Source organism: Bufo gargarizans, chromosome 1 (genome assembly GCF_014858855.1).
Source record: "Bufo gargarizans isolate SCDJY-AF-19 chromosome 1, ASM1485885v1, whole genome shotgun sequence".
NCBI classification, from domain to species: Eukaryota; Metazoa; Chordata; class Amphibia; order Anura; family Bufonidae; genus Bufo; species Bufo gargarizans.
Window position 1 is genome coordinate 52350559 of NC_058080.1, and position 21963 is coordinate 52372521.

The window sequence follows — 21963 nt, forward strand, 5'->3', positions numbered from 1 at the left end:
CCTTTATGCTTTTTATACAGGGGTCCCTCTTCATACACTAGAGCATGAAGGCCCCCATTTGCACTAAATTGGAAGTGGTGGAGCGTCCTTGCTCCTGCTCATCGACCAGGAGAATATCGTCCTCGGTCTCCTCCCCCAGCCGCGGACAACACCAGGGATCACCGAAAAGTTTAATGCCTGCTGTTTTTGCTTCTCCTCCCCCAGCCACCATCCTCCTCTTCAGACTCCTGCTGACTTGTCTCAGATGGAGTTGCCCCCCTGGGAATTCATTCAGCATTGCGACTTCCTCATCTTCCTGCTCCTGCTCCTCGACGGCTTGATGAATGACACGATGCAATGCACGCTCCAGAAAGAAGGCGTAAGGTACGATGTCACTGATGGTGCCCTGGCTGTGACTTACCAGGTTGGTGATCTCATCAAATGGCTGCAGAAGTCTGCATGCGTCGCGCATGAACAGCCACTGGCGCTGTGAAAAGAAACCAAGCTCCCAGAACCTGTCCTGCTGCAGAGTTCGTACAGGTAGTACCCCGGGGTCTAGTAGTCGTTCTGCTGGAGCAGCCTATCAGGCATATACAAGGTGGAGTTCCAGCACGTCGGGCTGTCACAAATCAGACGTCTGATGGGCAGCCATGGCCATTTAAGATCTTCTAAAATGGCCAGAGATTTTCTTGGCCTGCCGCAAGACGTCCTGGACCCGGGGTATTTGGCAACGAATCGCTGCACTACTAAGTTCAGGACGTGTGCCATGCACGGCACATGTGTCATTTTGCCCTATTGCAGCGCGCTCAGCAGATTGGCACCGTTGTCGCACACCACTTTACCAACTGTCAAATTGAGAGGGGTTAGCCACTGATCGGCCTGTGACCACAGAGCTAAAAGCAGTGCAGGACCGGTGTTGTTCTTGGCTTCCAGGCACAACAGCCTCAGCACAGCATGGCAACGTCTCACCTGGCATGTCGAATAGGTTCTGGGGAGCTTGGGGGGAGCAGCGAAAGAGGCGGTAGCAGTGGAAAAGGAGGAGTCAGCCGAGGAGGAGACGGAGGATGGAGTAGGAGGAGGAGAAGAAGAGGCAGGCCTGCATGCAATCTGTGGCGGTAACACCAAATCCACACGGGTGCCGCAGGTTACATGCTTGATGGCCGTCAGACGGTTCACCCAGTGGGCAGTAAAAGTTATGTACCTTCCCTGCCCGTGTTTGCTAGACCGCGTGTCTGTGGTCAGATGTATCTTGGTACCGACACTGTGTGCCAGAGATATATTAATTTGACGCTGAACATCGCCATATAGTTCAGGAATGCCCTTCTGGGAGAAATATTTCCTTTCGGGGACCTTCCATTGCGGTGTGCCAATGGCCACAAATTTTCTAAAGGCCTCTGAGTCCACCAATATATATGGCAGTAGTTGGCGTGCTAGCAGTTCCGACAAGCCAGCGGTCAGCCGTTGGGCAAGAGGATTATCCGGCATCATAATTTTTTATACGCTGGAAAATTTGCGCTACGGAAGCCTCCCTTGTGCCAGATGAACATGACGACGACACGGTGGAAGGTGGAGTGGAGGACAAATGGGAGAAGAAGGAGAAGAGGCTGGACGTGGAGTGCCGGGAGTGTGGCTTTGTGGGTTCTGACGGCATTGCTCCCACTGGGCTCGGTGATGGGAGGTCAGGTGCCTTCTTAAGGTGGTCATCCCTAGGTGAGTGTTGGGCTTACCGCGACTTATGCGTTGACACCACAGGCTGCAGATGGCAACACTATTATCAGCAGCTGACAAGTTAAAAAAAGCCCACACTGCGGAGCCATGTGCTGGCGTCCTGGGAGCGCAAGATGTGACCGTGCATGGTGGATGGCTAGCTCCAGATACATTTGCAGTCTGCTTTTTGCCTCCTGTGCACTGCCAGTTCTGCCTGATTCTCCTCCTTCTCCTTCCTATCAGCTTCTCCATCTCTCCCTCTGAACTACCCCTCCTCTTCCTCTCTTGTGGGCACCCACATGACGTACATCGACACGTCATCATCGTCACCTTCACTTCTACTGACATTAGAGATCTCGGAGTAGGCAGCAACAGCGGGTACAACCCTCCTTGGGCTTATCTGGGTACTGTCATCAGACCGCTGGGTGGCGGCCGTTGCTACCTCCTCTTCCTCATCCGATGCCCAGAATGGCTGCACATCGGTAAGGTCTGGGAATGGATGGGAAAATAATTCCTCTGACTCGAGTGGAGGGGCTATGGTGGTGGTGGTGTCTTTGGGGGTGCACACAGCAGAGAGTGAGGAGGGTGCAGATACAGAGGATAAGGAGAGTGCAGAAGCGGAAGGCTGAGTGAGCCACTCACCCAACTCTGGTGCATCCTTTGACATAATCGTATGCACCTTCTCCAACTTCCCACCTAGGCGCCTACCTGGTGCACCTGCCCGACCCCTACCACCCCTGCGCAAAGGCCTGCCTCTTCCTCTGCCTGTCATTTTCAAAATGACCCTGTGCCAAAGTCCCTAGAGAAGAGCAGTATTTGTGGAAGCTGATATATCGCAGGCCTCAATCCGTTGATAGTTGAAGCAGGTATATCACCCTCAAGCAGTAATTTTGTGGACGCAGGTATATGGAAAACCTCTATCACTATTTTGTGGAAGCTGATTGATCGCAGTCCTTAATCAGTATTTTCTGGAAGCATACAAATGCACTATAATATACTTTCTATGTTAAAAAGTATATTATAAGTATATCACACCCCTATGTGTATCATACCTATCGATAGCACAACATTACCAGTCCTTAAAATGACTTTTGTGGCCCTATTAACGAGTGTTTGGTCTCCCTAAATTCCTAACAGCCTGTCCCTGCTCCAAAATGCAACCTCTCTCTACACTGGCAAAACACATAATGTAAAATGGCTGCCAGATCGGGTTCTGTTATAGGGTTGGTGGTGTATCCATGTGCTTAAACGTCTCAATTGGCTGCCCTGTCCCACCTGATGGATGTGTCATGGGTCAAAGTTCGGCGCAATGCAAAAGAATATGGCGTGAGCGGACATCGCCATATGTTCGCATGTTTGGTGGATCGCAAAATCGCAAAGTTCTCCGCAAACCGACCACCGGGCGAACCGCAAGGCCATCACTAATAACCATTGCTTCTGAGAACTGCTTGTGTTGCACAGAGTTGACCATCTCAACTTCTGACATCTCTGGACAGGTATTCAAGTTCAGGACGATTGGACTACATTCCACAGTTCTTCATTTTTTCGTTTTGCATCATAAACCGCATTTTTAAAGTCACCCCACAACTTATCTCTAAGATTGAGGTTAGGGATTCGGTGGGCCTCTTCATTACTGAACCTCAATTCTGTTTTTCTTTAACTAAGATGTGTGTTTTGGGTCATTGTCATGTTGAAAGACCCATTTCAAGGGCAGTTCTTTTTTGGTATAGGGCAACATGATCTCAATTATTTTGATATATTCATACTGATCCATGACCCGTTGTAGGTGATGAATAGGCCCAACACCATGATATGAGAACATCCACCGCCCCACCATCCACCGTCCTACCTTAAAGTTAATTCAAGGCACTTACAAATGTATTGTGATTGTCCATATTGCCTTCTTTGCTGGCTTGATTGAATTTTCCATCGCATTATACACTTTTCGTTTCCATTGCTACGACCACCCTGCAGATCCAGCAACGGTGGTCATCCATGCACACTATAGTAAAAAGTGCTGGCCTCTCTGGTGGCTAGGATCATGGGAACTCACATAGGAACGCATGTGCAGCAGCAACCATCCCGGCCAGTCTTGCATCTGCACTGTAGCGGTGGTCGTAACCCCTGGAAACAAAAAGTGTATAATGTGAGGGGAAAAATGAATCAAGCCAGCAAAGGAGGCAATATGGACACAGTGTAAACGTGATCACACCTGGCCCTGTCAATCAAAGTGCATGAGGACATGGCAGATACAGAGATAGCAGAGCCTCTAGGTGTAATGACAACGCCCCTGTTGTTCCTAGAGGCTGATTTGCATATAATAAAACTTCATTTTCTCAGCAATGCGGGCACATATGAACATGGGACCAACACAGATGTCTTCAGCAGGTGCCCTTTAATGATTTAATTACTCAGAATGACCGGTGTGTATGTCCTACTTGTTGGGTCTGTTTTTTTTTTTCTATTACTCTACTACACTTAATAAATTATTTGCTATGTAGAAATATCACTTCTACCAAAAACAGTGGCTTATCAGGTTAATGATGTTGGACTGCATGTAGACATACAGTAGTCTTCAAAAAATATCACAGATCTTCACAAAATGATTGAAAACGAAGAGACCAAGATTCCTATTGAACAATTGATCTGATTCATTGCAGATTGTGATTAGATTTGCAAATGTGACGGTCGTCATAAAGCTCATATCATCACTTATTGGTAAGACTGGTGATAACATAAAGATAAGCTCCTGTATCCCACTGGAGTCACTGGAGGCTGTACAGGAGAGAGATGATAGTAACTGGTTGTCATTGGTAAGAGTGGTGATAACATGAAGATAAGCTCCTGTATCCCACTGGAGTCACTGGAGGCTGTACAGGAGAGAGATGATAGTAACTGGTTGTCATTGGTAAGAGTGGTGATAACATGAAGATAAGCTCCTGTATCCCACTGGAGTCACTGGAGGCTGTACAGGAGAGAGATGATGGTAACTGGTTGTCATTGGTAAGAGTGGTGATAACATGAAGATAAGCTCCTGTATCCCACTGGAGGCTGTACAGGAGAGAGATGATGGTAACTTGTTGTCGTTGGTAAGAGGGGTGATAACATGAAGATAAGCTCCTGTATGCCACTGGAGTCACTGGAGGCTGTACAGGAGAGAGATGATGGTAACTTGTTGTTGTTGGTAAGAGTGGTGATGATTTAAAGAAAAGTACAGCCTCCTGGGGGATACAGGAACAAGGCAGAGATAACTGTAACAGTCTGAGGTGACAACATGAAGTGTCCCTGGAGGCAGTATAGAAGATGACACTAACAGGTTGTGATCTGTTCTGTCGTCCTCTAAAAACACAGGACAAAAACCTTTTTAACCCACCACCTGACCTTTGATGAATACTGTTCCTCCAATAGTGCACCTATAGCTCTAATGGTGATCTTGCTAATGTTCTGGGCTTTAATATAATACTGAGTGCTTTATCTCCTATATTTTAGTGAAGACATATGTAAAGCCCTTGTTACTGAGCTCTTAAAGAGGTTGTAAACATATTCAGCAGTTTTCAAACCAGAACCTGGAGCTGAATATTTTTGTAATTGCTTGTAATTAAAAATATAGTACAGCCAGTGAGTTATTCAATTAAATGTATTTGAGGAGGACGCACATGCTTAGTTCCATCCTTCAACTACCACCAGTTGCAGAAGGACATGCCCACTGAGAAATTACCCTCCCTCTGGGCTACCAGCTTCAAATAAATATAGCACAGTAATTGAAAGAATGAATGGTGATATCTCTGGATCCCTGCCAGGTACAGGGCTGGTTCTAGATTTGTTAGAAAGAGGTTGTCATGTTCTCCATGATGCCTGATTTTCATTTTTAACATTACTCATGGGATAACACCTTTAAGTACAATCCATACTACTACCACCAACGTTTGTCTATGAAAATTACAGCACTGTGTGATGGATTTTCTATGAGCAAGGCCCAAGCACCTGATCTCGATAATCGAGAGATCTGCTTACTTGTAGGTGAATGACATCGTGAAAACGCCTACTCCATATGCTTATATGGTGGCTCTTCATCTTTCACATCCATGACCAGATGGTTGAGTCTCTTGATATTCTGGGCTTGATTTAAATTCCGATCGTATACAAACCTTGAGAAAGGACAGCTATGTGAAACACGTGGTTAAAGGTTTGGGAAGAAAGATACCCTTCTGTACTGGTGGTGACTCATTTCATTGTTATGTCAGAGATAAGCACTACAAGTCAGTTGTATTGTGAGCAAATGGAATCAGGTCTACAGCTTTTGCCTCCGTACTGAGGTTGAGAAGGAAGTGTGAAGGACGTAGATAGCAAGTTGTCGTGTAGACGTGAATGAATGTCCTCTTCGTTTAGTCAAGACTGTTGCCTCTATTCCTCTTGTTTCTACATTTGGAGCTGAAATGCAATACATGTTCTCAACTCTTCCTTCATTCAACAACTGATTTGGAAGCTTCTTTCAGGGTCTTTTCACCTTCTTGGTTCAAAATCATGCGAGCTCCAACTTGTGATAGAGCTATCATATCGGCTTAGAAAAATTTTCAGCATTTGGTTCATTTCAGTATGCTTTTCATATATATTTTCCTCTTGGCAAACGTGTTCGAGAAGAATTACAACTGTTTAGTTTTTCTTGTTAAACATTTTGGTAAACCCTTCTGGTTGGGTCTTATTTAGAGAAGAACCTCACCATTCATAAAATCTTTCTGAAGATCAACAATTTGAGTTTACAGTTTCTCAAGACACCATGTTGGATTGTGAATAAAGGATTAGCTTCAGTCAGCTCCAAATCAGGTTGTCTTCAGCTGGACCATGAGGGTCCGTTCATATAGGCATCTTGGCTAAATGGAGGATCCTCTTGAATTCTGGTGGACCAGTCCAGCTCTGACCATGGTCTAGACAAGATCTGCTTGTATTAAGTTTCATTGAAATACCATCAGTCAACCATTTAACAATCACAGGGTAAATAGTTTCTCAGGATGTTGAATCGAGAAGAATTACAACTATTAGGTTTTTTCCTTGTAATATTTTGGTAAACCCTTCTGGTTGGGTCTTATTCAGAGAAGAACTTCACCATTCATAAAATCTTTCTGAAGATCAACAAGTCGAGATTACAGTTTCTCAAGACACCATGTTGGATCGTGAATAACAGATTAGCTTTAGAGTCAGCTCCAGTGAGTGAAAAGTGGTTACAAAGAGCATCCCTTTTTCTGGAGGACCAGTCCTGCACGAAACAGAAAACCCACTGAGGTGAATGTCCACAGTGTAATGTTTAATTTCTCCTGTGGTGGCGCTGCAGGGAGATTCGAGTAAGCAGTCAGTGGTCTAATGGAAGGAACTTTTGGTAAAAAAGTGACCTGACAACAGAAGCATAACTGGATCCATCGGGAGCATCCATCACATATTCTCTTTTTGCTGATGGGAAGAAAAACACTGCATGCAGCTCTAGTTTTTTCCAGTCAAAACAAGGAACACTGCTCTGGAACCTGAGAAACCCAATCAATATAGGTTAATGCTGTCCATTAGGGATTATGGTTTTTGATGGCAACTGTGATGCATATGTGAACAGAGTCTAAGACATGATATCTATCTATCTATCTCTACATCTATCTATGTCATATCTATCTATCTTATATCTATTTGCATTGAGAATTGTTTGGAACTGTGTTTTGATACCATTGGATGTACTACATCTCCCATTTTGTTCTTTAGTTAAGAGAGATGTTTGTTTTCTACATCTGGACTGGTTACTGACTCCAGGATCAAGGACACCCCAACTACCATCAGGCAGGAGCCTCAACATCAGGTTGTGCCCCGAGGAAAGGGAAGCTGTGCCCTCCTATCACTGCCCGGCCCTAGTTAGCATCGGTGTGAGGACTACCACTGTGATTGTAACAGGCAGAACCACTATCACTCCCATCCTCAGCTCTTTTGGAGCTTGCAGCGTGTCTTTCTATCGATCTATCTGTCCAATCATTATTTATCTACCTCACATCAAGCTATCTATCTCATATCTATCTATCTATCTATCTATCTATCTCATATCTATCTATCTATCTCATATATATCTATTTAACATCTATCTATCTCACATCTATCTCATATCTATCTATCTCATATCTATCTATCTCACATCTATCTATCCCACATCTATATCATATCTATCTATCTCATATCTATCTATCTATCTATCTATCTATCTATCTCTCTCATATCTACCTATCTATCCATTTTAGATACTACAGACGTGTTACTTCATTTCCTACACAGGACATGTCAAGAGATAGAGCTTTAAAAAAGAAACACAAGAACGGTCTTCACACCCTGGTGTACATTGTTAATTCTGCTTGTTTCAGGTGAGTGAATGTTATCCTTTTGAGATGTTCAGGAGAGCGGAAGTAATGGCTTACTTGGACTCTAAGAATCAACATTATTCCCTCTACTCTACACCTAAAATGTCATCATCTGTTGCAGGTATTGTACAATAAGTTATTGGCAAAGTTTCTAGTTCATTCTGACATTTCCAAGTAATACCATCAAAGCAGTCTAACTTTCCTTCACTTCTTTCTACTGATAACGGATTTCCCTTGACTGGTTACCTTTCTGAATGTTATTATTCACTTTGTAGTTGGATTAAAGGAGTAATCCATCTTAAAATATCTTCTTAAATGCCATGTCAGGAGACACCACTGGGGTGGGAGGAATGTTCAGGTTTGATCACTATGATTCCCTAATCAAAGAGCAAATTGGGGATTTTATTATTTTTAAGAAAAGCCTTTCCTAAATGGATTATCCGCATCTCCTTAGATCAACTTGATTCCAACTTCTCTAAGGTCCATGTGGTCACTCATTTCTGCTGTGACTGCCAAAGAGGAGATGGTGCATATGAATGGTTGACCGTATAATATATCGCCATATTCAGACTGCTAGAGCGTGGGCTGCTCTTCTCGTTGGGATCTGCTCTGGCTTGTAGGGGCTGGAAGCCCAAGGATGATTGCCTTCTCCATGACCTCATCCATAAGACCTCATAGGACATAATGACATATTATAAACCTGCAATCAACAGGTTAAACAATACTTAAACATTAAAGCTGTGTGAACTTGTGCAAAGACATGGCGTTGTTGCTGCAATACATCTAAAATATAAAAAGAAAGCACATTTCACAATAATTTTGATTAAAATCTGCCGTTTTTGGTATACAGCTCCTAAACAAGCATCTCTAGGTAGTCTCATCCTGTAGTCTATGTTACTCCACCTCTCCTTCTGATGGAGGTTAACACATGACTGCAGGATCAGACTAGTCTGTAACCATGGAAACACTTACAGTACAGACCAAAAGTTTGGACACACCTTCTCATTCAAAGAGTTTTCTTTATTTTCATGACTATGAAAATTGTAGATTCACACTGAAGGCATCAAAACTATAAATTAACACATGTGGAATTATATACATAACAAAAAAGTGTGAAACAACTGAAAATATGTCATATTCTAGGTTCTTAAAGTAGCCACCTTTTGCTTTGATTACTGCTTTGCACACTCTTGGCATTCTCTTGATGAGCTTCAAGAGGTAGTCACCTGAAATGGTCTTCCAACAGTCTTGAAGGAGTTCCCAGAGATGCTTAGCACTTGTTGGCCCTTTTGCCTTCACTCTGCGGTCCAGCTCACCCCAAACCATCTTGATTGGGTTCAGGTCCGGTGACTGTGGAGGCCAGGTCATCTGGCGCAGCACCCCATCACTCTCCTTCATGGTCAAATAGCCCTTACACAGCCTGGAGGTGTGTTTGGGCTCATTGTCCTGTTGAAAAATAAATGATGGTCCAACTAAACGCAAACCGGATGTGCTGTGGTAGCCATGCTGGTTCAGTATGCCTTCAATTTTGAATAAATCCCCAACAGTGTCACCAGCAAAGCACCCCCACACCATCACACCTCCTCCTCCATGCTTCACAGTGGGAACCAGGCATGTAGAGTCCATCCATTCACCTTTTCTGCGTCGCACAAAGACACGGTGGTTGGAACCAAAGATCTCAAATTTGGACTCATCAGACCAAAGCACAGATTTCCACTGGTCTAATGTCCATTCCTTGTGTTCTTTAGCCCAAACAAGTCTCTTCTGCTTGTTGCCTGTCCTTAGCAGTGGTTTCCTAGCAGATATTCTACCATGAAGGCCTGATTCACACAGTCTCCTCTTAACAGTTGTTCTAGAGACGTGTCTGCTGCTAGAACTCTGTGTGGCATTGACCTGGTCTCTAATCTTAGCTGCTGTTAACCTGCGATTTCTGAGGCTGGTGACTTGGATTAACTTATCCTCCGCAGCAGAGGTGACTCTTGGTCTTCCTTTCCTGGGGCGGTCCGCATGTGAGCCAGTTTCCTTGTAGCGCTTGATGTTTTTTGTGACTGCACTTGGGGACACTTTCAAAGTTTTCCCAATTTTTCGGACTGACTGACCTTCATTTCTTAAAGTAATGATGGCCACTAGTTTTTCTTTACTTAGCTGCTTTTTTATTGCCATAATACAAATTCTAACAGTCTATTCAGTAGGACTATCAGCTGTGTATCCACCTGACTTCTCCACAACGCAACTGATGGTCCCAACCCCATTTATAAGGCAAGAAATCACACTTATTAAACCTGACAGGGCACACCTGTGAAGTGAAAACCATTTCAGGTGACTACCTCTTGAAGCTCATCAAGATAATGCCAAGAGCGTGAAAAGCAGTAATCAAAGCAAAAGGTGGCTACTTTGAAGAACCTAGAAAATTACATATTTTCAGTTGTTTCACACTTTTTTGTTATGTATATAATTCCACATGTGTTAATTCATAGTTTTGATGCCTTCAGTAGGAATCTACAATTTTCATAGTCATGAAAATAAAGAAAACTCTTTGAATGGGAAGGTGTGTCCAAACTTTTGGTCTGTACTGTAGGTCTGTACATGAACTGTAGATAATTAAAATTATTAGCAAAGATACTTCTTTTATTTTAGATGCTCTGGAGCAATATATATTATTGCAAAGGTTTACATACCGTTTACAAGCCCACGATCCTAAAATCAGATTAGTGGAGTTGGTATGCATATTGCTTTATCACTGAATTGCTCAGTGGAGATAATATAAAAATCTCTTCTCATTTATCATATGGTCAGGACTCAAACCCAGAAACTCCTGTACTCCAGGCAAAAGATCTTCTCCCCAAGCTATCCAGCTCTCTTGACAGCTCCTCTGCTGAACCTTGTTCTAGAGCCTTGTTCGTGCAAATCCAGTTCCTGTTTTCCTAAATGGCTCCACCCGATGTTTCCTTGACTGGACACCCTATTTAAGTCTGACCTTGCACTTCGTTCATTGCAAGATTATTGTGCTCCCAGCCTTTAGTCAAGCTCTCTTCATCTGACTGCTTCTCCATGCGGATATTGATGTTCCTGTGTACCAACCTCTGACTTCCTGCCCACACTGGTTGCAATAAGAAGTCTGCAATCCCAAACTGGCCCGTTACAGAATAACCTTGTCTAAAAATGAAGTCCATTGTGACCACCTTGATGCAACAAGTTGCTGAACTTCAAGAATTTGGTGCCACATGGCAAGAAAAATGTTTTAATTTGCAAATACTGGTGCCCGATAAAGAAAAAGAAGTAATTGACTTAGAGAGGCAAATTCTGGATTTGTGCAAATCAGACTCCGATTCAAATTACTCTTCAATGACTTAAATACCTTTACCACTGTTAAGGATCAAGTTTTTGATGACCCAAATCGCTGTGCCACAGTAGAAACCAAATGACATAATTTACGACAAGGGCGACGCTCCGTTGCTGAATGTCCAGCAGAATTTCGTCGCTGGGTGGCTGATACCATGTGGGATCTAGACGCCCAGAGGAGTCTATTCTTAACAATGTTCATAGATCGATAGCAAAATGACTCTTTTCTCAACCATCTTTCTAAGGATGTTGATCTCTTTTTAAGGAGGGGTTTTGGATATAGGAACAAAGATTGTATGTCCATGAATCTGCTCGACTTGAAGTTCTTAAACTGGTCCATGATTCTAAACTTGCCAGTCATCTTGGAGTCAAGAAAACTCATGAACTACTGCTTCATTAATTTTGGTGGCCTAATTGTAAGAATGATGTGAGGAAATATGTTGCCTCCTGTACACTAAACAAGGAACCACGATCTCCTCCTTTAGGACTTCTTCATCCACTTCCATTTCCATTGAGGCCTTAAGGATCAATATCAATGGATTTTATCAATGCTCTCACGATTCACTAAAGAAATGACTGCCATCCTTGTTGTGGTAATTGGCCCATTCCATTCCAGCTACAGGGATTCCCACTGCTGAACAAACTTCAGAATTAATGATCAAGGAGATATTTAGGCTGCATGGAATTCCTGACAATGTAGTTTCTGGTAGAGGTGTTCAGTGTACTGTACATCAATATTTTGGAGAAGCTTCTGTATAGCTCTAGGATTTACTGGTAATTTGTGTACTGCCTTCCATCCTCATTTCTATGGCCAGACTGAAAGAACTAACCAGACTCGTGAGCAATACCTCTGCTGTTTTATTTCCTACCCCCAGAATGATTGGGTAGATTATTTATCTATAACAATCTCAAACATAGTTCTACGTCTCAAAGTCCATTTGATGCTAGCTTTGGCTTGCACCCAGTATTTATTCCTAATCTACCATTTAATACCCCTATTCCTGCTGTTACTCACAGACTAATAACATTGCAGTAAACCCAGAAAAAAAAAACTAATAGAGGCCTAAGAAGACTATAAGAAAGCAGCGGGTAAACATTGCAAAGCTCCTCCTACCTTTCAGGTTGTCTACTAAAAATCTAAAAACACATATACCATCTCCAAAATTGGGTCAAAAATTCATAGGACCTTTTCAGATTACTGTCAAAATTTACTTTCTGTTTAAATCTCCCTAACAAACTGAAAGTTCACCCTGTGTTCCATATATCACTGCTTAAACCATTTAATAAGAACCCCTTTCCTGGGAGAAATCAGGCACCTCCTCCACCATTAAATGTCCAAGGTGAAGAAGAATATATTGTTGACAAAATTCTGGACCCTAGAATTTTTTGAGGCAATTTGCAATATCTGGTGTAATGGAAAAGATATGGGAGTCAGAGTGCAATGTTCATGCCCCTAGGCTTACAAGGGCTTTTCATCAGAGGCATCCTGAGCCCCTGAGATGTCCAGAGGACATCCTGGAAGGAGCAGACTACTTTCAGGAACTCAAACCCCTGTGTCACAGCTGAGGATGGGGAAAACCCTCAGCCGTGCGATGCCAGAAGATGTTTAGTCGCTGCTCGGCCAGGACGACAGAATTAGGGAGCAGGTCACCTCCTATCGCGTCCCTAACACTGACCCTGACTCCTAACCGTATGAGCCAACCCTGATGGTAGGAGGGCTCATACACCGTAACCTATAGTCCCTACTAGCCCTCAGGGTAGCCCTGGACTAGGAGCAGGGTAAGACACCATGTTCCTCCTAGGCACAGAGGAACAGGAGTCTCACTGGCCAAGCTGCAAGGAGAGGGGGAACATAAACAGACATATGGATATGACAGGTGAACTACTCTAGTTCCAAACCTACCTGCCACAGCCTTGCTGACTGGATCCAGTGCTCACAAGCTGATGTCCACACCAAACATAAATGGACACAGCACACACACATAAACACACAGGAACCCAGATCCATAGCTGCATAAAACATAGAAAGGAAAACAACATCAACTTAACATCACATATAAACATTTATGACCACAAGGGTGGCCCTCACTGGCAGATGGTAAAAGGCCAGGAGGATGACTCCAGCTTACAAACAAGGCTGGAGTACCCCTCAGACTTCTGATCTTAACAGAAGCTATATAGGCCCAAGTAGCCACACCCACACACAGACACACCCAGTGTTCACACAAAGAAGGGAGTTAACCCTTCCTACACCAGGCAAGGTAAGACAGCCAATGAAAGGGGAAGTGTACTCATACATAAATCCCGTGCACACCAAAACAACAAAAGTGCACACATACAAAGACAGGTTGCCTGGTGCAACCGCATGCACTTTACAGCAAGCTGCCTAGCACCAGCTCAGGCTGCTAAGCTGCCACATACATTATGTTGCCAGCAGCAACCACAGGTGAGGCAACATACTTCAGCCCTCACCTGTGATTGACAACAAGACAAGATCGCAGGCAACTGCTTGCGGTTCCAGGAGTCACGGCCATGACCATGGTCGTGACACCCCGGAACTCCTGTTCCCCAGGCAGCAACTCTTCTCACTAAGCGATTTAGCTCTCTGGACAACTCCTCTGCTGAACCTTGTTCTAGTTCATTGTTCCTGCAAATGCTGTTGCTGTTTTCCTGATTGGCTTCAGCCTGTGTTTCCTTGATTGGACACACTGTTTAAATCTGACCTTACACTTCCTTCCTTGCAAGATTATTGTGCTCCCAGCCTTTAGTCAAGCTCTCCTCACCTGTCTGCTCCTCAGGGGCGGACTGGGAACTTAAAGTGGACCCATGTTGTGGGTGGGGCCAACAACACTGTAGTGCAGAACAAAATACCACCCCAGCAGAACCAGATACCACAGTGCAGCACAAACTACTGCTGCCCGTGCCACAGTATGAAACTGTATCATCGTACTGGACAATCCAGTTAAATTCAGGAGGGACCTGCGGTCGCTGGCCAGGTGCATAAGTTGCTCCTACATTAATTAAAGCTGAGAGCATCAGATCTTTATGTATCTTGCTGGCGGCCAAGAAGGAGGGATTAGGCAGCCATCTGGGCATCGGTCCACTGGGAAATTTTCCTTAGGGTCTATGGCCAGTCTGCCCATGCTGCTCCTCCATACAGATATTGTTGTTCCGGTGTACCGACCTCTGGCTTCACCTGACTACGCTACCTGTCTGCTCCTCCATACAGATATTGTTGTTCCTGTATACCAACCTCTGGCTTCACCTGACCAATGGTTGCAATAAGAAGGCTCCGATCTCGAACCGGACCGTTACACATATATTGTAAAATTTTATTTGCCTTCCACCTATTTGTCCAATAGTCTGGTATCACTTGATAATCTGGAACTTTGACAATTTCGAGAGCCAAGTGGGAAAGACATAGAAAGAGTTGAACAATTCAAGATCAAAAAGTTCTGACACTTGAACAACTACAAACAATAGTATATAACAATATACATCATCCATACAATGGAGACACGGTAATGAGGGGTGAACAATAATAGAATAAAGAAAGAAGAAGAACAAAGCCAACGAGAGACTGGTTCTAGAAAAGACAAAAGTCTTTGATTATCTTGTATCATTATGTAAAAAGTACATAGAGAGAAAGAAAAACAAACCTGAGCAATTTCGGTAATTACAAAAAAGAAAAAAGTGACAACTGCTCTCGCCCATTTTTGGTGCCCAGAATGGCTCTCAGTTCCCCCCTCACAAAACGCTTGGAAAATAAAGCCTTCACACATAGAGGCCCCTTTACACTGATCGATGGAGCAGACGATTGTCGGGAAGAAAGCGTTCCTTCCAGATAATTGCCTGGTCGGCAGTGGAGGAGACACGTAGTGATCTCCACAGTATGGGAAGGAGTGATCGCCAATGCCATTGCTCGTTCTCATACAGAATCATTGTTTGTGGGCAGCAGAGTTCATAATCTGGTGCCCACAAACGATAATTTAGGTGACCGCACCAATGGTCTATTACGGGATGAATGAGCGTTTCATCGGTCCCGCGTGTATTAGGTTGCCACTGTTCTATTCTCAACTTTTTAAGGCCAGAAAACTGGCATAGGGGGAATAATAGATTCCAACCATAATGTCCACACAACTAAGTCATTTCAGTTCCGAACTAACAGTGAGATACAATGTCTAAATAAAACCTTCATATGCTATGCAAATAATACTGCTATATAGTGCCCACATAACGCTGCCATGCCAAGAAATACAGTGGGATGCGAAAGTTTGGGCAACCTTGTTAATCGTCATGATTTTCCTGTATAAATCGTTGGTTGTTACGATAAAAAATGTCAGTTAGATATATCATATAGGAGACACACACAGTGATATTTGAGAAGTGAAATGAAGTTTATTAGATTTACAGAAAGTGTGCTATAATTGTTTAAACCAAATTAGGCAGGTGCATAAATTTGGGCACCACAAAAAAGAAATGAAATCAATATTTAGTAGATCCTCCTTTTGCAGAAATTACCGCCTCTAAACGCTTCCTGTAGGTTCCAATGAGAGTCTGGATTCTGGTTGAAGGTATTTTGGACCATTCCTCTTTACAAAACATCTTTAGTTCATTCAGGTTTGATGGCTTCCGAGCATGGACAGCTCTCTTTAAGTCACACCACAGATTTTCAATTATATTCAGGTCTGGGGACTGAGATGGCCATTCCAGAACGTTGTACTTGTTCCTCTGCATAAATGCCTTAGTGGATTTTGAGCAGTGTTTAGGGTCGTTGTCTTGTTGAAAGATCCAGCCCCGGCGCAGCTTCAGCTTTGTCACTGATTCCTGGACATTGGTCTCCAGAATCTGCTGATACTGAGTGGAATCCATGCGTCCCTCAACTTTGACAAGATTCCCAGTCCCTGCACTGGCCACACAGCCCCACAGCATGATGGAACCACCACCATATTTTACTGTAGGTAGCAGGTGTTTTTCGGGGAATGCTGTGTTCTTTTTCCTCCATGTATAACGCCCCTTGTTATGGCCAAATAACTCAATTTTAGTTTCATCAGTCCACAGCACCTTATTCCAAAATGAAGCTGGCTTGTCCCAATGTGCTTTAGCCCACCTCAAGCGGCACTTTTTGTGCTGTGGGTGGAGAAAAGGCTTCCTCTGCATCACTCTCGCATACAGCATCTCCTTGTGTAAAGTGCGCCGAATGGTTGAACGATGCACAGTGACTCCATCTGCAGCAAGATGATGTTGTAGGTCTTTGGTGCTGGTCTGTGGGTTGACTCTGACTGTTCTCACCATTCGTTGCTTCTGTCTATCCGAGATTTTTCTTGGTCTGCCACTTCGAGCCTTAACTTGAACTGAGCCTGTGGTCTTCCATTTCCTCAATATGTTCCTAACTGTGGAAACAGACAGCGGGAATCTCTGAGACAGCTTTCTGTATCCTTCCCCTAAACCATGATGGTGAACAATCTTTGTCTTCAGGTCATTTGAGAGTTGTTTTGAGACCCCCATGTTGCTACTCTTCAGAGAAAATTAAAAGACGAGGGAAACTTACACTTGACCCCCTTAAATACTCTCTCATAATTGGATTCACCTGTGTATGTAGTTCAGGGGTCACAAGCCAATTTGAGTTCCAATAATTAGTTCTAAAGGTTTTGGAATCAATAAAATTACATTTGTGGTGCCCAAATTTATGCACCTGCCTAATTGTGTTTAAACAATTATAGCGCACTTTCTGCAAATCCAATAAACTTCATTTCACTTCTCAAATATCACTGTGTGTGTCTCCTATATGATAGATTTAACTGACATTTTTTATCGTAACAACCAACGATTTATACAGGAAAATCATCACGATTAACAAGGTTGCCCAAACTTTCACATCCCACTGTACTTACTTAGTGTCATTCAGTTCCAAAATAACAGTGAGATACAATGCCTGAATAAACCCTTCATATAGTAACATAGTACATAAGGCTAAAAAAAGACATCTGTCCATCCAGTTCGCTCTGTTATCCTGCAAGTTGATCCAGAGGAAGGCAAAAAAAAACTGTGAGGTAGAAGCCAATTTTCCTCACTTTAGGGGAAAAAATTCCTCCCCGACTCCAATCAGGCAATCAGAATATTATTACTATATAGTTCCGACATAAGGCTACAGTAGTTTCACAATATTGTTAAAATCTTCCAGCAGGCTGTTCCTGCAGGAGCCCATTGACTATAATGGGACCCATCTGGGATCTGGCCTATTTCCGGCATCAATGCCCAGATTTGACAGGACAAAAACACTAATGCTGGTAATAGGCCGGGTCCCAATATAATCATTGGGTCTGGCGGTGCTATGAACTATGCCGGGCTGTTCCTCTGCTGGAAGATTTTAACGCTATTGTGAAACTAGCCCTACACTGCCGTACCATGAAACCTCAAGAAATACCGAGATAATAGTGAAATACAATGTCCAAATAAAACCTTTAGACAGTATTCAAATAATTATTCCATAATAATTATTCAAAGTATTATTCAAATAATACTGACATATAGCGCCCACATAACAAAGCCATTCGGTTTCGTGATACAATGCCTAAATAAAACCTTCATATAGTATCCAAATACTACTACTGCTATATATTGACTACATAGCACTGCCATTCAGTTCCAAAATAATAGCAACATATAATGCCTAAATAAAACCTTCACATAGTATGCAAATAATAATAGTATAGTAGTATAGTACAGTGCCCGCATAACACTGCCACACCATGCCAGTCGGTTATTTAGATGCTAGTCTTAATAAGCCCCTGCACTGGTGATGGATCCGTCTAAGGTATGCAGAGGCGCCGGCCTCTACATAACTTCGGCAAATCTACCTCCGCTATTAAAGCTTTCTTGCTGGCGTAGATTTAGACAATTTTTATAGAAAATGCATAGAAAATGATGAATGACCTTCCCTGCCCACTCTTGTAGACCTGGCGTGAGCGGGGAAAAGTCACAGATTGCGACACAAAGAACCTTGTGCCAGAAATAGACCTGATATAGATGTATTTCTATAGTAAATATTCCCCTTAGTGTCCACACAACAGTCTTATAGCAGCGGAATACACAATGCCTAAATAAAACCTCCATATAGTGTCCAAGGAATCCTACTGCTATACAGTGCCTACATAACACTGCTATTTCCCACTCAATACTGACATTCAGTGCTGAGATAATACTGCCATACAACGGCTAAATGGTGAAAAGGTGAACGGTAAGATGCTTGGTGGTGCAGAGCAGAGAACATTTACAAGCTCTCCTCTGACTCTGGCCCTTGTGGACCCCCTTGGGGCTCTAGGACAAAACTCAGTTTGCCGCTTCCTAGGGCGGATGTTTTGCCCCGGTCTCTTCCAGGACGGGACAGTCATCCGGTGTATGGGAAATATAGCTGCAGTGAAATGAAGACGGCAGCCTGAAAGGTCAGTACATTCTCGTTCATTTTGTCGTGTGTCACGCCGCGTTTCGCTATTCGCTTCCCACAAATTTGATGTCACATTCTCCTCACCGTCCCCTGATTCCATTAAGTGATTCTCCACGATGTGTCTACAAATCCACGGCAACTCGAAAAATCAGATTATTAACCTTCTTTGACTTTAAGGGGAAAAAAAAGTGTAATTGTATTTTAATGTTATATTTTGCGGTTAGCATTCCAGACACAAAGTAGATTTAAATGCAGATTATTCTGATTTAATGCCGCGTTAATGCTAACATTCAGCAGTAAATAGACCAGGCATGCTCCGCCAGCCAGCCACTCCAATTTGCTTTTGACATTTCTCTTCGGGGAAAAGTTTGCCTTTCTGATTTGAGACCTATCTCGGCTATTTTGCGATGTGAAGACAGAAACGGGAGGCAAGGCGCTCTGCTTTTACTGCTGCTAAAATAAAAAAAATTCTCATATAAAATATGGTATATATCATATATCAATCCTTATTGCTCATCAATAAAATAAAATTAAGCTTAAATTTTAAAATTTCAGCTAAAGTTTGATTTTCCTTTTTTTTTTATCCTTTTATTTCTCAATCTCAGACGTCCGACCACTTGGACCAATGATCATTTGCTAGTGACTGCCCAGTTCTTTCAAGCGATCATCAAGGGTCATACAGATTGGACACAGTAGTATATCCTAGATCCTTGTGTCTTTGCCTAAAACTCTTCATTGTGGGGTTCCTCTGCTATCACTCCTGGAAAAATAGAAATAAATATAACAACTGGGGGGGATTTGTGCCTACAAACCTGGAACCCTCCAATGAGGGTTGAGAGTGTTAGGCCATATTGACAAAGGAAACCATTCCGCTTTATTATTATTATTATAATTTTTTTTAACCTACGTAAAAAACTATCAATAGGACGGGCGGAAGAAAAAGGGATAGAGTATGACTTAATAGATTGCAAGATAGAGGTGGGTAATGAATTACACTCTGCTCTAAATGCCACTTGGAGTGTTGAATGCATTCATACAACCTTTGTTGAATATGGCTTGACCCCATTATTAATTTAGTTAGACATTTCAAGGAGAAATAACAGAGGAGCATGAGAAAAAAACATGCCCCAGAATTCTTATTTCATGAAGAATGCAAACATAAAAAAAAACAAAAACATTTTGCCACCCAGAAGAGCAGACAGGTCCTCTATGAAGTCGCAATGCAGTGCAACCAGAAATGTTATGAATAAGGCTATGTTCACACTTGCATTAGAGGCTCCAAAAGAGATTGTCTCACCTCTGTTTTATTTGGGCTCGAAGAGATTGTCTTGCCCCTCCTTTACTTTGTCTCTGAGATAGAATGTCCCACCATGTTTTACTTTACCTCTAAAAAATTGTCCCACCCTTGCTTTATTGATCTCCAAAAGATTTTGCCACCCTGCCTTTCTCAGGCCTCAAGAAGACTGTCCTACCCGTGCTTTACTTGGTCTCTAAGAGATTATCTTGCCTCTGCTTTATTTGGTCTTTGAGAGAGATTGTCCCACCCCTGCTTTACTTGGTCTTTGAGAGAGATTGTCCCACCCCTGCTTTACTTGGTCTTTGAGAGAGATTGTCCCACCCCTGCTTTACTTGGTCTCTAAGAGATTATCTTGCCTCTGTTTTACTTGGTCTTTGAGAGAGATTGTCCCACCCCTGCTTTACTTGGTGTCTGACAGATTGTCTTGCTTCTGTTTTACTTGGTCTCTGAGCAGTGGCGTACCACCAATATAGGCAGACCACGCCGTTGCTATGGGGCCCGGAGCACACAGAAGGCCATGCCCCCTTAGTTTATTTTAGACAGTACACAGACTTGTGGCGCAGGCGCAGCGGGCCCTCGGCACTTGCGTTTGATCGGCGGCACCTGACCCCCCCTTCCCCAACGTCTGGAGTCTTGTCTGACCTGCCTCTTAATTCATCCGGCCGGGCTGCGGGCGTGTTTTGGTTCACACTGGCCAATCGGCACAAGGAGGCAGCTGCTGATTGGCCAGTGTATTGCAGGCAGCAGGAGCGGGCGCTGCTCATACATACAGAGCGCGTGAGCGAGGCAAGCACTCATTCATCCTCGTCGCCAGCCATGCTGAAAAAGTCATCTGCCACTGCCCTGCCGTGTCCCGGCGACAGCAAGTGCAGTGACACTAGTGAGTGCAGCCCAGACTGAAGGACTGCCCGCTCCTGACCAGACACGGACGGTGGTCTGTTGAGTGATTGGTTGGTGGTTGTGTTGTGTATCGGAAAGGATAATGCAGCATTGCCAGCAAGAGAACTCATAGGGAGGGAGGGGAGGCTCATAGAGGACAGTCTGCTTTCCTCCTACCCCCCGGGCATTCGGAGGGCATATAGGGGTTGGATAACCCCTCTAACCCCTTGCTGCTGATGCTAAGTGTGCACATAGCCACCACTCACATTCCCCCAAGCCACCCATCCCCCAACACATCAGTCACCTTTGGGGGGGGGGGGGGGATATGATTGGTGACTATGTGCACACTCAGCATCAGCAGCAAAGAGTTAAAGGGGTTTGGGGTAAGAGAAGTGATGACAAAATGGCGCTGGTAGCAAAGGGGTTATGATGTGGGGGATGACCTACGTCTGGCTTTAGCACAGTGGACACAGGCAGGAGGAGCGATGTGTATGCGGGCTCCGGCCCTGCACTCGTTCAGCTGTGCTCGCATACATCGCGCCCTTGTCCACTGTCCTGTGCCCACTCTGCTAAAACCTGACATAGCCCATCTATGCCCGGCTTTACCACTTTACCAAAGCAGACAGGTATGTATGTGTGTGTGTCTGTGTGTGTGTCACCATCATCATGCCCACAGTGTTCCTATGTCTTGACGCAGCTGCATCAGGACGTCTGTACGGGGCAAGAAGATGGAAGAGGAGGCAGCACCGCCAGCATGGATTCCGTGGGAGAGACACAGGGAGGAACACTAAGGACACAGGTAACACTACTACATGATCTACTGTAGTGTTATCTGTGGTTTTACATAGGACTGCGGTTAACACTACCACATTATCATCACTAGTGTTATCTGTGGTTTTACATAGGACTTCAGGTAACACTACCACATT